General features: G+C 44.3%; 1 long non-coding RNA gene across 1 annotated transcript in view; it reads right to left on the reverse strand.

Moving 5' to 3' along the window:
• Window positions 1-13,117, reverse strand: part of LOC149918716 (uncharacterized) — an 84,861-nt gene extending 71,744 nt beyond the window's left edge. Inside the window, exon 1 of the long non-coding RNA XR_016465318.1 lies at window positions 7,311-13,117. This is a non-coding gene — a long non-coding RNA (uncharacterized LOC149918716). The remainder of the gene's footprint in view (window positions 1-7,310) is intronic.
• Between the last annotated feature and the right edge of the window lie 4,103 nt (window positions 13,118-17,220).

Consider the following 17,220-nt stretch of genomic DNA (forward strand, 5'->3'; position numbering starts at 1 on the left):
GGTGGACAGTTGGACTAGATGATCTTAGAGGTCTTTTCCAACCTTAACGATTCTATGATTCTATGTGATTCAGTGATTCTCATCTTCCTACTCTCATATCATTTTCCCTTGGATCTGACAGTGGCTCTGCCAACCTTCCATATTAGGAAAATGGAAGAAGCCTGTCTCTGAAGGGGAGGAGAATCTTAGCTGAGGAACTAGCAGGACTCATTGACAGGTCTTTAAACTAGGCATGAAGGGGGAAGGGAGCAAAATCAGGGCCACTGGGGTTGAGTGGGTCATTCAAGGGCTTGTACCAAACCTGATGGGCGATGACAGTGAATTACAAAGGGATGGACTGGGACAGGGGGGTGTTGGGGATGCTGCTGTTCTAGGGGAACCTAGATCCACTATAAAGGCAGTGATACAGAAAGCCCAGCTGAAGTGCCTTTATACCAACGCACGCAGCCTGGGAAATAAGCAGGACGAGTTGGAAACCGTGATGTGCTTAGAAAGTTATGACCTTGTTGCTATCATGGAAACATGGTGGGATGATACCCATAACTGGAATACCACCATTGAGGGCTATCGGCTCTTTAGAAGAGATAGGCTAGGTAGGAAGGGTGGGGGAGTAGCCCTCTATGTCAAAGAGTGGATAGACTGTGAGGAGCTTCCTCTGAGGAAGTCAGGATCAGGTTGAGAGCCTGTGGGTTAGAATTAGGGATGGGTCTAACAAAGGCCAGCTGGTGATAAGAGTATACTACAGGCCACCTGATCAAGGGAAGACTGTTGACGAGGCTTTCTTGCTTCAGATATGGGAAGCTTCGTGCTCATGGGCTCTTGTCCTGATGGGGCACTTCAACCATCTGGATATCTCTTGGAAAGACCACACAGCGAGTTGCAAGAGGTCTAGGAGGCTCCTGGAATGTGTTGATGATAACTTTCTGGTCCAGGTGTTGCACAGAACTACCAGAGGTGAAGCGTTGCTGGACCTGCTGCTCACAAATGCGGAGCAAATCATTAATGGTGTTAAGGTTGGAGGCAGCCTGGGTTGCAGTGACCACGCTCTGGTCGAGTTCATGATCTTGAGGGATGTGGGCCTGGTGAAGAGTGGCATCAGGAACCTGAACTTTGGAAGAGTGAACTTTAAGCTGTTCAATGGACTGTTGGCCAAGATCCCCTGGGATGCTGTCTTTAAAAATAAAAATGTTGAGAAGAGCTGGTTACTCTTCAAGGATGCCTTCCTGAGAGCGCAAGAACTCTCTGTCCCTCTAACAAGAAAGTGGGCAGAGGAGGGAGAAAGCCAGAGTGGCTCGGTAAGGACCTGCTGGGAGTGCTGAGGGCAAAGAAAGGTGCGTACAAGCTCTGAAACAAGGGCGTGCCACCTGGGAAGAATACAGGGATACTGTTTGGACTTGCAGATGTGGGATCAGGAAAGCCAAGGCGCAGGCAGAACTGAACTTGGTGAGGGACGTGAAAAACAATAGGAAGACTTTCTATAGGTACATTGGCCAGAAGAGACAGGCCAAAGCGAGTGTACCTGCTTTGGTAAATGTAAAAGGAGAACTGGCTTCAATGGATGAAGAGAAGGCTGAGGTACTCAATGAGTTCTTTGCTTCAGTCTTCACTGGCGGCCAGGATTCCAGTACTTCTCACGTCCCTGAGCCCTGCATCCCTACACCTCTGGGTGGGGTCCGGGGTGGTAAATCCCCTCCCGCTGTGAGGACAGAGCAGGTCCAAGACCTCCTCATGAGACTGAATGTGTACAAGTCTATGGGGCCAGATGGCATGCATCCCAGGGTTCTGAAGGAGCTGGCTGAGGTGGTTGCTGAGCCGCTCTCCATCATATTTGAAAAGTCGTGGCTGTCAGGTGAGGTCCCAGATGACTGGAGGAAAGGTCACATCACTCCTATTTACAAGAAAGGGAGCAAGGAGGACCCCGGGAACTACAGGCCAGTGAGTCTCACCTCTGTGCCTGGGAAGATCATGGAACAGATCATCCTGGATGACATGCTTGATCACGTGAGGAAAGGGTGTGTGATCCGTGACAGCCAGCACGGCTTCACCAGAGGAAGGTCATGCTTGACCAATCTGGTGGCCTTTTATGATGGAGTGATGGCATCGGTGGACAAGGGAAAGGCGACCGATGCCATTTACCTGGACTTGAGCAAGGCCTTTGACATGGTCCCTCACCACATCCTTCTATCCAAACTGGAGGGATGTGGATTTGATGGGTGGACCACTCGATGGATAAGAAACTGGTTGAAAGGCCGCAGACAGAGGGTGGTCATCAATGGCTCCATGTCCAGGTGGAGGCCAGTAACAAGTGGCGTCCCCCAGGGGTCTGTCTTGGGACTGATGCTTTTTAACATCTTTATCAATGACATCGATGATGAAATCGAGTGCACCCTCAGCAAGTTTGCTGACAACACCAAGCTGAGTGGTGTGGTTGACATGGTTGAAGGAAGGGATGCCATTCAGAGGGACCTCGAGAGGCTGGAAAGGTGGGCCCGGGTGAACCTGATGAGGCTCAATGCAGAAAAGTGCAAGGTTTTGCACTTGTGCTAGAGGAATCCCAAGCATCCATACAGACTGGAAGGAGCGGTCCTTGAGAGCAGCCCTGTGGAGAAGGACCTGGGGGTCTTGATAGATGAAAAGCTTAACATGAACCAGCAGTGTGCCCTTGCGGCTCAGAAGGCAAATGGTATCCTGGGCTCCATCAAAAGAGGGGTGGCCATCAGGGACAGGGAGGTGATTGTTCTCTACCCTCATAAGGCCCCATCTGGAGTACTGCATCCAAGTGTGGAGCCCCCAGTACAAAAAAGACAGGGAGCTGTTGGAGAGGGTCCAGAAGAGGGCCACGGAGATGATCAGGAGAGTGGAGCATCTCCCCTATGAAGACAGGCTGAGGGAGCTGGGCTTGTTCAGCCTGGAGAAAAGAAGGCTGTGGGGTGATCTCATTGCAGCCTTTTAGTACCTAAAGGGAGCCTACAAACAGGAGGGGAATCAACTCTTTGAAAGGGTAGATAACTGCAGGACGAGGGGAAATGGTTTTAAGTTGAGGGAGGAGAGATTTAGATGGGACGTCAGGGGAAAATTCTTTACAGAGAGAGTGGTGAGGTGCTGGAACAGGCTGCCCAGAGAGGTTGTGGATGCCCCATTCCTGGAGGTGTTCAAGGCCAGGTTGGATGGGGCCCTGGGCAGCCTGGTCTAGTATTAAAAGGGGAGGTTGGTGGCCCTGCATGTGGCAGGGGGGTTGGAGATTCAGGATCCTTGAGGTCCCATCCAACCCTGTCCATTCTGTGATTCTGTGAAAACCTGTGCATAGCTCGTGGTCTTCGGTTTTAGTCTGGCTTCATGCCGTGATTGAACAGCAGCTCTAAGCCCCACCACCCATCTCCTGCTATCACTAATCTGACTGATCACAGAGACCAAAAATAGTTGCACCCTGGTATCATTATTAGCTATAAATATTGATGTATTGTTAGCACTCAGAAATACAAAATAACTTTGCTCTGGAGGCTGTACAAGCTTAGGACAGAAGCAACATTTGGCCCATTCACAAAGAACATCTCCCTAAAATAAAATCCACAATTCACTGGACCTATTATTTTTTAAAAAGAACACAATCTTTAAATTTTCACTACTCAGAATTTGAGCCAAGCACAATCTGAAGAACAAAGTCTTCACCTCTGCTTAGCAGAGATGTTCCTGAAGCATAAAATTAAGTCTCCCTTGCCCTTAAGAATGCCTGTTCTTTTTTAATATCTTGCCGGTAGCAAAATAAATTATGCCAAAATAATTGGTTGCACTCAAAATTTTCTATACAGCAAATAAGTGATGTCATAATTGCTTATTGCTTCTGTTAGCATTAAATTACATGAGTCAATTAGAATTATCTATATTCAAGGAGAAAATTCTTTCATTCTGTTTCCTTAGTCTGTTTGCTGAAGTCTTGCCTGTTCTAAAAACTTCTTTATCTGTACTTTTCAAGTAGAACCCATTGGTCTGCACACCCTCCCATCTTGGTTACAAACCCCCAAGAGGCTTGAGCTTCCAGGCTCTTCACTGCACTGGAGGAATTAAAACAGAAGAGCTCAACTTAATGTCTCAGCTCAAGAGAATGAATCAAGTGGAAATAAACACAAATTTGGCTACTGTGACAAACTGACAAAAACCCAAATTTAGTATTTGTCTTCATTTGGCACAAGAAATTCTTTCTGCTCAGAGTTTAGAATACTTTTCTACAGATATTAAACCTTAACACAGTCCCACGAGGAAAGAATTTTTCAATTTGGTTTTACACCTGAATAAACAGAAGTGTAAAGACAGAAAGAAGATTGCTGGCTTGCTGTAAATACTGGGCACATTTTTCTCCTCTTTGAGAAGTAGATGATGTATATATTTCATATTTAAGAGATCCCTGCAGACTTGTTGCAAGTTAGTATTTCTATGCAAGTGAGTGGCTGTCACTGTGCTTTAAGGAATTTGATGTCTCCCTGTTTAGATACAAGAAGTGGTATGTCAGATATGAAAGATTACTTTTTCCTGAAGATGTCTTGAAAAAGGTGACACTGCCAACTGGAAGCAAGTTACATATAAGTGCATCACAGCGAAACACAGAAATCGGGTTTTTTTTTTTTTTTTTTTTTAACAACCTGTCTTCATATAATGGAACCACAGAATTGTAGAATGGTTTGGGTTTGACAGGATCTTTAAGATCATCTAGTTCCAACCCCCTGCTATAGGCAGGGACACTTCCCTCTAGACTAGGTTGCTCACAGCCCCATCCAGCTTGGCCTTGAATGCTTCCAGGGAGGGGCCATCCACAGCCTCACTGGGCAACCTGTTCCAGTGTCTCACCAGAGACCAGAACTGAACACAGTGCTCCAGGTGGAGGCTAACAAGAGCAGTGTAGAGGGGCAGAATCACCTCTCTCAACCTGCTGGTCACATTTCTCTTGATGCAACCCAGGATACGGTTGGCCTTCTTGGCTGCAAGCGCACATTGTTGGCTCATGTTGAATCAATTGACACCTTCAAATCCTTCTCCTCCGGGCTGCTCTCAAGCCATTCGCTACCCAGTCTGTATCTGTGCTTGGGACTGCCCTAACCCAGGTGCAGGGCCTCGCACTTGGCCTTGTTGAGCTTCATGATGTTGGCATGGGCCCACCTCTGAAGCCTGTCCAGGTACCTCTGGATGGCTTCCTTTACCTCTAGTGTGTCAACTGCACCACTCAGCTTGGTGTCATCTCCAATCTTGCTGAAGGTGCACTTGATCCCAATGTCCATGTCGCCTACAAGGTTGTTAAATAACACCAGTCACACATCTTCTCTAAAGCTCACTTAAAACCCAAATAGAAACACACTGCAGTCAATGAGAGTGCTTCCCGTGATATGTTGAGCTTTGAAGCAAATGCACAATAAAAAATGCACCTCTGGGGATCTTATGGAGCTGATTTCAGGCAGGAAGAAAACAAGGGTGAAGACATACATGTGAGAGGAGAGTAGGCAGCAAAACAGAGAAATCTTTTTTTATGAGCATGAGATTTACAGGACCATGGTGCAAAAAATCTTTTCATTTATCTCACAAGCGGCTTTTATGCCATACAGTCTTATTAAGACAAATCATCTCTGCCAGCAGGAGCGTTAAGCATGCATGTGACTCTGCAATGTTATTTAATGGTTCAATAAATGCTCAGTAGGAGCTCCAAGAGATCTCAGATGCTTTTGTGTGCTGAGTGCCTTCTGCTGACGGCAGTTCTTCCCTCACCACTCTAGTTTGGGGCCAGCCATTCCCCAGCCTGGCACTGGGAGCTCACTCCTATCTCCAAAAGACAACGATAAAAACTCTGCCCTTGTCTGCAAAAGCACGCTTAGAAACATGAATTCAGGGTAGAACTGCCTAACTACAGTCCTGTTTTTCAGATGATTAAGAAAGACAAGCTGGAGAGACTTAGAAAAGCACCCGACACTGGTTTGTGTAATCCTGCTCAGGAGTTTTCCTGCTGAGTTCACACAAATCAGAGCTACTTCAATCCCAAATACAGCCTGAAGTGCTGCTTCAGAGAGGTTCATTTCAGCTTGGTAAAGTTCAATTACTTTTCTAATCTCTATCTGACAAATTTTGTTCATCCTTTCTTTTTTTATTATTTCTTGTTTCTTTTCTTTTCTTTTCTTTTTTTTTCTTTCCCAGATTTAGGAACCGATATTTGTGCAGCATTCAGTAAATCAGAGTCAGGGGACATACCACCACCAGAAAGTACAGCAAAGAGGATGGGTAACCACTGGAGGACTAGAGACATTACCAGTGCGGAGCCATAGAAACCCCCAGTCATAAACTACCATTGCCTCAGAGACTGTGATAAATGGGAGACCTTTCAGAGCAGAACCATCTCTGATTTTGTCACACTCTGACATTTGCTGCTTTTCAAACATTACATCCATTTGTTCTCTTAAAAGCGTGTTGGTTGATTTGATGCTGGACATAGAAGTTTTATAAAGAGCAGTTCCTCTCTTTTTTTAACCCTTTCTCACATGTGCCAGCAAAAGAGGACACAGTGCAATCATATTATTTTCTGCTCCATTTTGTTCAGCAATGGCTTGGCTGCTGCACAAACAAGAACTGCTTTTATTATTTGTCAGCAGGCTGATGAGAGAATTTTCCTGTCCCACTATCGGCATCAAAGCCTTCAGTGTTATTTGTGTTTCCAATTGATCTTGGAACACTGCAAGGCCAACCAAAGTGGGGATATATGTAAAGAACTGAGCTTTTAATGACTGAAATTTGCTGTTCAAGTCTAAGCTCCTCGTTGTGCTCTTATAGGAAGGCTGAAATCCTGATTTCTGCAGGAAGGTAGAGGGGGACTTCAGTGAGAGTACACACAGCTTTTGGGCAGCCTGCTCATTGGTGGCCTCACTGCAAATTTTATTCTTAATGATGGCTTTAGGGTTCCCAGCACTGCCTGCACGTTGCACTGATCCCTCCAGCCCCCCCAGGACTGAGGCAGCACCCCCAGGCACCACCATTACACATACACCCCAGCAGTGTAATGCAAGCTAAGGAGCAGCTTCTTCACTAACAACTTCACACCATAAAAATACATCAATTTGTTTAAAGAAGGTGAGTCATGAGTGTCAGCTGCTACATTCATCTTTCACTGCTTCAGCCTGTTACAGTAATCGAGATTTGTAAACCTTAATTAGTTTTCTGCTTTTCAGTCATGCATAACCACAAGAAAAAAAAATAAAAACCACTTTTGGTTTTGATAATATGTATGTACATGGATACAGAGGAATGGATACTTTAAAAGGGAATAAAGAAGGACTTACCCTGCTGTTGGATCAATGCGGGGAGCAGGCCAAGGCAGGACCACAGCGAGAGGCTGGCCTGGGGGCAGTGGTCAGGAGCAGAGAGATTCAATTGCAGGGACACCTTCTGTGACACTGCCAAACAGTGCTTTAGAATCACAGAATGGCTTGGGTCAGAATGGACCTCAAGCCCCACCCAGCCCCAACCCCTTCTGTGGGGTGGTTGCCATCCACCAGATTAGGCTGCCCAGGCCCCATCCAACATGGCCTTGAACACCTCCAGGATTGAGGCACCCACAGCTGCTCTGGGCAGCCTGTGCCAGTGCCTCACCACCTTCTGAGTAAAGAATTCATTCCTAACATCTAATTTAAATTTCCCCTCTTAGTTTAAAGCCATTTCCTCTTGTCCTAACATTACCTACCCATGTAAAAAGTTGATCTCCTTCCTGTCTATAATCTTCCTTTAAATACTGGAAGGCTGTAATGAGGTCTCCTCACAGCCTTCTCTTCTCCAGACTGAACAAACCCTGCTCCTTCAGCCTGTCTTCATAAGAGAGGTGCTCCACCCTCTGATCATCTTCCAACCAATTCCTGATCCACCAAATAGCCCACCCTTCAAATCTCTGTCTCTCCAATTTAGAGATAAGGATGTGGTGCAGGACCACCACATGCCTTGCGGAAGTCCAAGGAGATGACATCAGTTGCCTGCCCTTTGTCCACTGATGCCATCACTCCATCATAGAAGGCCACCAGATTGGTCAGGCATGGCCTTCTCTTGGTGAACTCATGCTGGCTGTCTCCCTGCACGTCACTCATGTGCCTTAATATGTTTTCCAGGAGGATCTGTTCCATGATCTTCCCAGGCACAGAGGTGAGGCTCACTGGCCTGGAGCTCCCCAGGTCCTCCTTCCTCCCTTTCTTATAAATGGGAATGATGTTTCTCTTTTTCCAATCATCAGAGATTTCACTTGACAGCCACTTTTCAAATATGATGGACTGCAGCTTGGCAATGACATCAGCCAGCTCCCATAGGACCCTGGGATGCATGTCATCCATCCCCACAGACTTGTACACATTCTGTCTCATGAGGCAATACTTTCCCTTCTTTTCCCTCAGTCTGACCAGCAGGTCTTTGCTAAGCTATTCTGGTTTCCTGCCTCCCCTGCCCACTTTCTTATTCTGAGCAATGGAGAGCTCTAGCACTCTCAGAAAGGCATCCTTAAGGAGTAGCCAGCTTTGCTCCACTTCTTTATCTCTAAGGACAGCTTCCCAGGAGATAGCAACCAACAATTCTTTGAACAACCTGAAGTTCACTCTCCTGAAGTTCAGGGTTCTGACTCCACACTTTGCCAGGCCCACGTTCCTTAAGATCACCAGGGCATGGTTGCTGCAGCATGGGCTGCCTCTGATCTTAATGTCGTTAAGGATCTCCTCTGCACTGGTGAGCACCAGGCCCAGCAGTGCTTCACCTCTGGTCAGTCTGTCCAATACCTGAACTGGAAAATATTGCTGGACACCAGGAGTCTCCTAGATCACTTACAGCTCACCATGTTGTATTCCCAGTAGCACATGCACACAGCTACATTAGGACAAAATCCCAGTGACAACAAAGGAAGAAAAGTTATTCCTCAGAGCTGCCAACTCACCTTTCCACCCCATCACTGTGTCTCCCTGTCCAAGCAGTGCAGGCAGTGCAAGATGAAGGGAGGTATGCATCCTCAGTAAGAATAAAGTATTTAAATGGGGGCTATAAAAAAAGCAGACTCTATAGCAGGGTCTGTTGCGATAAGACAAGTGGAAATGGTTTCAAACTAAAAGAGGAGATTTAGACTCCTAAGGAGGATATAAGGAAAAGGGGTTTTTTTTATAAGAGTAGTGAAGCACTGGAACAACTGGAACAACTCTGGTTGCCCAGAGAGGTGGTGGATGCCCCATCCTTGGAGACATTGAAGGTCAGGCTGGATGGGGCTCTGAGCAACCTGACCTGGCTGCAGGTGTCCCCATGCAGGGGAGTTGGACCAGACTGCCTTTAAGGGTCCCTTCCAACTCAAACTTAATTCTATGATTCTCTGTAAGGCTTCTTGTCTGAATCTCCACTGACTTCCTGCAAAGGCTCCATAGAGATTGGAGTTTTTCCCAGGCACTTAGTTCACTGCAGATTTTAACTAAGCATCTCAAAATACTAGTGAGAATGAAAAAAAATCCACTTATGTTATAATTAGATGAGCCAGAAATAACCTCACCATTTTCCTGACATTGCTTACATTAGTATTCATCGGGCACAAAACACTGAATAAGCTAATGAAATGATTCACTTGTTCGTTTGCCTATGCATGTTGATAACAATATGCCAAGAACCCAATGATTTGTTAACAGCCTCATTTATTTTAAGGATGCTGCTGTCATTCATAAAACATTGGCCAGCTGCCATACATCCCTTCACCTTTCCCTCTTAGCTTCATAAATCTCTGATTAACCTTTCAAGCATCTTAGGCATTTTGTGGGGAAAAGAGCAGCATCTGTTTGCAGACAACTGCTGATCACCTGCTCACCTTGTGGAGGTTTCTCAGACCCCAACCTTCCCAGAGTCCACTGCACTCTGATGGGGCTCATTGCTTCCAGCCTGAATGGAAATTTCTCATCATGGTTCAGAGCTTTGCCATCGCCCTGCATAGGAGGAAAGGAAGCCCCAGCTCTCCTCCTCACCAGGCAGCAAAGATTAGTCATAAGGCAAATAACGTGCTGTCTGCTCCCAGCATGACTCTGAACAAGCTAGCTGTTAAATTGGTGGCTATTCACCATTACACAAGTAATGTTAAGTATTAAGACACATGCCTCTTGGCTCCTGAAGTTGGCAAGGAGGCCAACAGAAACCAGTGACTGGCAACTTTCTCATCCACGGATATTGTTGGTACATACCAGGTCAATCTGGCTATCACACAACTGAGCTGGTGCCTTTCTCTCATTTTATGCATGGGCACCCAAGGCACAGAGCTAAAATAAGCTGATCAAGGTCACACAAGAAACCTGGAGCAGATCAAGAAGTGTTTGAGTTGCAAAGGACCATGGCCCACGTACCCTTGAGGTCTGGTTAGCAGCTCAGAGATGGCAGGCTGTCCATGTTAAACACTCACACTTAGAAACTCATCAATTACAAATTTGATGCTATGGATACCTGGCAGTCTGCCAAACACTGTAAGAGTAACCCGTGGGTCAGCTTTAAAGCAGTTTGGTATTATCTGGATCCTTATTTCTATCAGGAAAAATACCCACATCCTAGGTTGTATTCCAGTATGTCTATATGGCATACTTTATTGGGAATATTAATAACATACAAGACAGATTCTGGGCTACCAAGAAAAGGTGAACACCTTACAAGAAATGAAAAATATGGAGCAAGGGTATAAGAAAACTATAATGGTAAGAAAACATGAGGCACTTTTAAGGTGCTATTTCACGTCATGTGGAGTTTTGGTTAATTCCTGTATTAGGGTTTATTAGAAAAAGGATAATCCTGAGCCTGGGTTTGCTCAGAAACATCCTTTGGTCTGGATGGCCTCAGTAACTCCTCTATTCATGTTACCAGAGAGCTCCAGGACTTCTCATGGGATAAAGTCCATCCTGTTCTCTTCAAGTTTCCTATCTGGAAGCAACAAGTTTGAGGGTGCTGGTGCATTAAGTAGGGCTGGAGTTGTGTAACGCTGACTGTAATCGCACTGGCTCACAAACACAAGACTGATGAATAGCACCAAGATGGCCATTGTCCTGCACACCTCTCCTTCATGCTGTGCTATTCTCTCTGTGCGATGCATCACTAGAACATGTTTGGATTGAGAAGGAAAATTGAATTCTGTGGCCCCTACTGTGCAACATGAAGGAAGCAGACAAGATTTGTACTGCTTGGCCTTCTATTAAATAACACTGGAATTACTCCTGCACAGTTCACTCACACTGCTGAGTGGAGTTGCTCTGGCACATCCCAGCAAAGGCAGTTGTAGAACTCCTTGTCCAGTGCCAATCTGCATAATATCTAGATGGAGCCAAGAAAAATTCAGAGCTCACACACACACCCAGGCCCATATCAGCTAAGGCTATGCATTGCCCCATGACTTGTTCTTCATCCCATCAGAAACCAATCACTACATTTCTTTTCCCAGGGCAATGTTCCTTCTTTACTGACTTCCACCCCAACATGTCAGCACACTCTGTGGGAATTCGGGTTGTTCAAAGAGGCTGATACCTGTTACTCCTGCAGTAAACAACTGTCTTCCCTCTCCTACTGCCATCTCCTGCAAGATCTGCTGTGACAAATTAGGATGGGGAAGCTGAGTTGAGCATATTCCTGCAATGGGCTACCCTCTTCTCTATGACTCTTGCCTTCTACAGCTTCCTCTTCATAGAGGACAACTGTGGCTCTTCCTTGCATTGCCCCAGGACTGATCAGAAGCTAACAAGCTCGAGAAACAAGATTCAGGTTACAGGTGTGATTAGCTACAGGAATGTAGCTAATGTGGCTTAATGATAATCTTCCATCAGTGAGAAATCAGGTGTGCTATAAAGATTACATTAATAACTCTCTTCCACCCATCCCAGCTGTGCTCAAGGTTGGTTACTGAGGCTGAAATGACACATAGCTCACCAAGCTCTGGCAGCCCATCATCACTGAGAAGCAAAGGCTGTGTCCTCCATCCAGGGTGAAATTTCCAATTTATGCAGAGGGATAGAGCTTTTACGTCCAAACCTAGTAAGTCACAAAATACCAGATTCTAAGGCAGATTATTAGGAAGTCAAATATTCAGTCTAATCTTTTTAGAGGCTCTAGAAAATTCAATTCTACGTATTTTTCAGTCTCAACAGTTGGACTTGTTACTAAGCAGACTAATAGTAGAGCAAAAAGATACAAGAGAAAGTACTAATAAAGGGTTTTAAATTAAATCAATTTTCCTGTGAAAGCTGAACATACATTAAAATGGAGATGTTGCCTAAGTGTTACCTACATAACTCAAGTCAATAAAATAGTAATACCAGTTACATATCTGAAAGAGAATCCAAACTACTGCAAATTTAATGGAATTTAAATAATAACTGAATTTGGTTGAAGTAGGTATCATTAATCACCTTTTATATAGTGATTCTAAATGTATAGATTTGTCTATGGCCTGAACTCTGGCTGCACCAAAAAGTAAGTCAAAGCCAAAGCCCAGCATTGCCTGTGCTCCATCGTCAGAAGAGGAAAACAGGCTCCTCCAGAAGCAGATGCTGTCCCAGCTCACATCTGGAAAATGGCAGCTGCTGCTGTCACTACACATAGGTGGATGGGGACTGATGTGGCCACATATTGCAAGTCTAATTCTATTCTTAATTTAAAAAAAAAAAAGGAGTAAAATCAGAAAGCTATGAGAAAAAAAATAACAACCAACAAGCAACCATATTTTTACTAGCATGAAAATGAACTTAGTAAAGCTTAACAGAGCATCTTCCCTGCAAAAGCACAAAGCTCTGATGAAAGCTGTATTGGCTTAGGCATTTATGGCTTTGTTTGCCTCTGTCTGTCCTGTAGCTTTCTGTTTGATGACTGTAAGAAGTCAGTGTGGTTTCCAGGGTAAAATAATGGAAGCTGTAATTGAAAGGTGTCCACAACCCATTAAAACAGTTTTTAAATCACAGGGAGTATTATTTTGCTGTCATTACTACAGATTTCATGGTGATTCACGCCTCAACAAGATTCTGCCACTCTACAGTTAGCCTCAGCCAAGCAAATGACTTCATTTAAAATCAAAAATTGTAAGGGACCCTTAAAGGTCATCTGGTCCAACTCCCTGCAGAAAGTTTCCGACTGTAGACTTGCTCAGTAACCTACAGGAAAAAAAACCAAACCAAAACAACAACAACAACAAAAAAACCCCAAGAACAATGAAAAAAGAATTTTTAAGGAAATAATTTATAACAGATGTAAAAAACAAGCACAAAAAAGTTGATTAGATAATCCCCAAAAAGGATGATTTCTCAGTATAGAAGTTACATAGACTGAACTATCAAAAGCACAAGGCTAAACCAAACCAAATTTGTCCTTCCCGGATGACCATTCCTGTAAAAACCTCCACTTTTGTGGAGGTAATGGCAAAGCAGACTCCTGGGAAGCTGTTAGCAAAAAAAGAAAATATTTCAGATAGTAAAAGTCAATGTGCCAGTTTTTCACGTGCATTATATCAATAGCTTCATTCCCATAAAATGACACCAAAATCTCCTTGAAAACTCAGGTGCAGAAGGCCAGGACAGCAGTGGAAAATAACCAAGTACTCAAAGGATGTTAATCCCTTTAACTACCTTTATATGACAAGGATTTCTCTCACCAAGACTTTACTTCTGAGCATCTCTGCACAGAGGACTCCACACCTGGACACAGTTCTCCAGGTGGGGCCTCACCAGTGCAGAGCAGAGGGGCAGGATCACCTCCCTTGCCCTGCTGGCTGCACTTCTTTTGATACAGTCCAGGATATGGTTGGCTTTCTGGGCTGCAAGGGCGCACTGTTGGCTCATGTCCAGCTTGCCATTCACCAGTACCCCAGGTCTTTTTCAGCAGGGTTGCACTCAATCCTTTAATCCCCCAGCTTATATTGGTAGTGGATGTTGCCTTGACTCAGCTGCAAGATCTTGCACTTGGATTTGTTGAACCTCATAAGGTTCACCTGGGACCACTGCACAAACTTGTCTAGGCCTCTCTGGATGGCATCCCATCCCTCTGGTGTGTCAACTGCACCCCATAGCTTGGTCTCATCAGCAAATTTGCTGAGAGTGCACTTGACCCCACTATCAGCAACACTGATGAAGATATCAGATCTCCATCCAGACGTGGAGCCATTGACCACCACACTCTGGACTCAATCCTGCAGCCAATTCTTTGTCAACTGAACAGTCCACCCATCAAATCCATATCTTTTGAATTTGGAGAGAAGGATGTTGTGGAGTTCCCATAATAAATGCCTTACTAAAGTCCAGATAGATGACACCAGTGACTCTTCCCTTGTCCATTGATGAAATGACACCATCATAAAAGGCCAATAGGCTGGTCAAGCAGGATTTGCCTGTGGTGACGCCATTCTGGTTCTCCTGTATCACCTCCCTGTCTTCCACGTGCCTTCGCATGGCTTCCAGGAGGAACTGCTCCATGATCTCTCCTGGCACAGAGGTGAGACCCTAGTAGTTCCTGGGGTAAAACTTTGTCTTTCCAACTCTGAAACAATTAAATCTAATGTTTCAGTGTTTCTTTTAATGCCATAATAGTAATAAGCTGTAATGGACAAAAAATAATGAATATTTAATCTAAAAGTGGTTGGAAAGAGATATATCAGAGTATTTGATCAGAATTCTTATCCGTACAGGTAAGTATAAGAAAGCTAGATCAGAATGGATTAGCTATGTGCATGTTTGACTTGAAAATGTCATTTCTGAGTGTTCCTGAGTTTAACCTAGAGGCATAAAGCCATTCTGAAGCTTTGCTATTTACTAGCCAATTTAGGCTCACATGACAAAGCTAACCTGTCAAACTCGAAATACAGAAATGGATTCTGGTTGTTTAGAATGGTTTTAGGCTACATGGAATGGGTTTAGGGTGCAATAGAGGTTTTGAATTGATGCATTAAAGGGCATTAAGCCTCACCAGAAAATAAAAGCTTCTTTTTTTAAAAAAAGATCTTCCCAAAATGTCTGAGGTTCTGCAGGGCAAGAGGCTACTGAAAAGGTGAGCAATGAGATTTCCACTTTAAGCAGATGCCTAAAAGCTGTCAGGCAGACCAGAGCAACATGCCGACAGATCTGGAATAATGGATGTTGGCAGAGCCATTTGAAATTCTCTAAAAAATCTAGATTTAGCACTGTTTATTTAGACTGTGCAGAGATAACTGCAGCACTTGTCAGTGTGAGAAAGGCCAATTACCATGCTGGCCTCAGGAGTTTTCCTTTACAATGCCCGTTAGCCACCAGGAACCTGACACCTGACAGCCTAGGTCCAGAAAGGTCTTGAATGATGCTCCAAATCACCTGCAATTAAACATTGCTTTGTTGTGGTGAGCCCTGGATGGCACCCATTAACTTCAGGGTGTCACCCCGGGAAGACAATCTGTACATCTCAAGGGCAGCACTGTACTGCAAGGAAAGGGGAAAAAGAATTAGGAAAAAATAGGACACTTTCCTGTTTAGATGAATTATTAACCTGCAATGTTTTATCTTGTTCTGCACATTTTATTTTCTCACCCACTAGTGCCTTGCCTGAAGATACCATTTATCTCTGCACCCTTCCACCTCTAAGACCAACAGCTGATGCCCTAACACCACTAAGACTGGGGCATTTTTTACATCACACATCATTTCAAACAGCCTTAAGCTTGGCCTGAAGTTGTGAAGTTACGTAGTTAGAAAACATGCCAAAAACTTCTGAGAGAGCATACAGACACTTTAACTTGCTTTCATGATTTGTGTTTTAAGTCAATGCTGTGTGCATAATCAGCCAATTATCTCCTCCATCAACATGACAATCCTTGCAACTACACAGAGAGAAAGGCAGAAAACCTTTTGCAATGCACTTATGAAATTACACATGAGGTTGGATGCTCACCTGGCAAAAGCCATGGTATGTCTTGTGTTAATTGCTCAATATTTATGCAAAATGAAGATCGCTCCTTCAGGCAAGCTTCAAAAATTCATTAACCCCCACAATAACACATAAAATCTCTCTTTTCCCTCAAGGCATCAAGTTTCTCTTTAATATTCTATAAATCTCAGTAGCAGGACAAGTCTTTTCAGACTTTAATAAACACCAGGTTTACAATACAATTTCCAGAAACAAGAGCTTCTTACTGCTGGATAAATAAAACTCTCAGCATGGCTTTGCTAGCCAATCCTGCCCCATGATACCCAGATACTCTCCACTGAGCTGCTGGGAAACAAGCTGCAATACAGAATCGTGCAGTCATTTATCAACAGAGGCCACTGATGCTTCTTTATATACACATACTTATGAGTCAAATCTTATTTCCCCCCTATCAAGCCTGGAAAGAAAGTTGCAACAGCTACAACGTCCTAGCTTTGCTGTATGAAAAAAAAATAAATAAATAAAGTTAGTGCAGTGACTTGGTGGAATTGGGTTTTCAACACTTGTTCAGCAAGCCCTAAAGAACTCAGGGGTAGTTTCATTTGCCATGAATATTGTACTCAGTTGTAAACTTGTGCCAACAAAAACTTGCATCACGTCATTGCGAATTTTCAGTGATGCCCACAGAAAAACATCTAATGACTTTTGGGTATGAAATTGCCCTCTGCATGCTCTGATGTACCCTGCTACCCTTGTTTAAAGGCTCTCAGATGTGATTCACTGCAGTTTTCCATACACAAAGCCAGTTGTCAGCTTGGTTGCCTGAGAGAGAAAGAACACAAGATTCTCATAATGATCACTTTTTTTCATCAACCTCCCCAGTGAGTGACTTCTGAATCTACCAGCTCCTTTTAAGCACACTTGAAATGGGGATAGCAGTAAGAGTATATGATCTGAGCACCTGCAAACTTTGTAGGAATGGAGTACAGCACAGACTCCTAAATTTGTTAACCCAGTTGCAGGAGCTCTGCAGGTCCGTGCTCTCTTCAGCGTTAACTGTTTTCACAGAATTATCGAATCACAGGATGGTTTGGGTTGGAAGGGACCTTGCAGATCACTTAGGCCAACCTCCTGTCATCGGCAGGGCCATCTTCCATTACATTAGGTTATTCTCAACCAATCTAGTAACTAGGCAGCACACAGGAGCCCATCAGGCAACCACCATCCATATAGCTGAAAAATGAAAAAAAAAAAACCTGCTGCTCCATCCCCTTCCTAATAATTCCTGGACATCCCACTTTGTATTTTTTGTTTTTCTGACCTGATGTTCAGGTGCAGCCA

The sequence above is a fragment of the Phasianus colchicus genome, chromosome 3 (assembly GCF_987193195.1).
Source record: "Phasianus colchicus chromosome 3, bPhaCol1.hap1.1, whole genome shotgun sequence".
NCBI classification, from domain to species: domain Eukaryota; kingdom Metazoa; phylum Chordata; class Aves; order Galliformes; family Phasianidae; genus Phasianus; species Phasianus colchicus.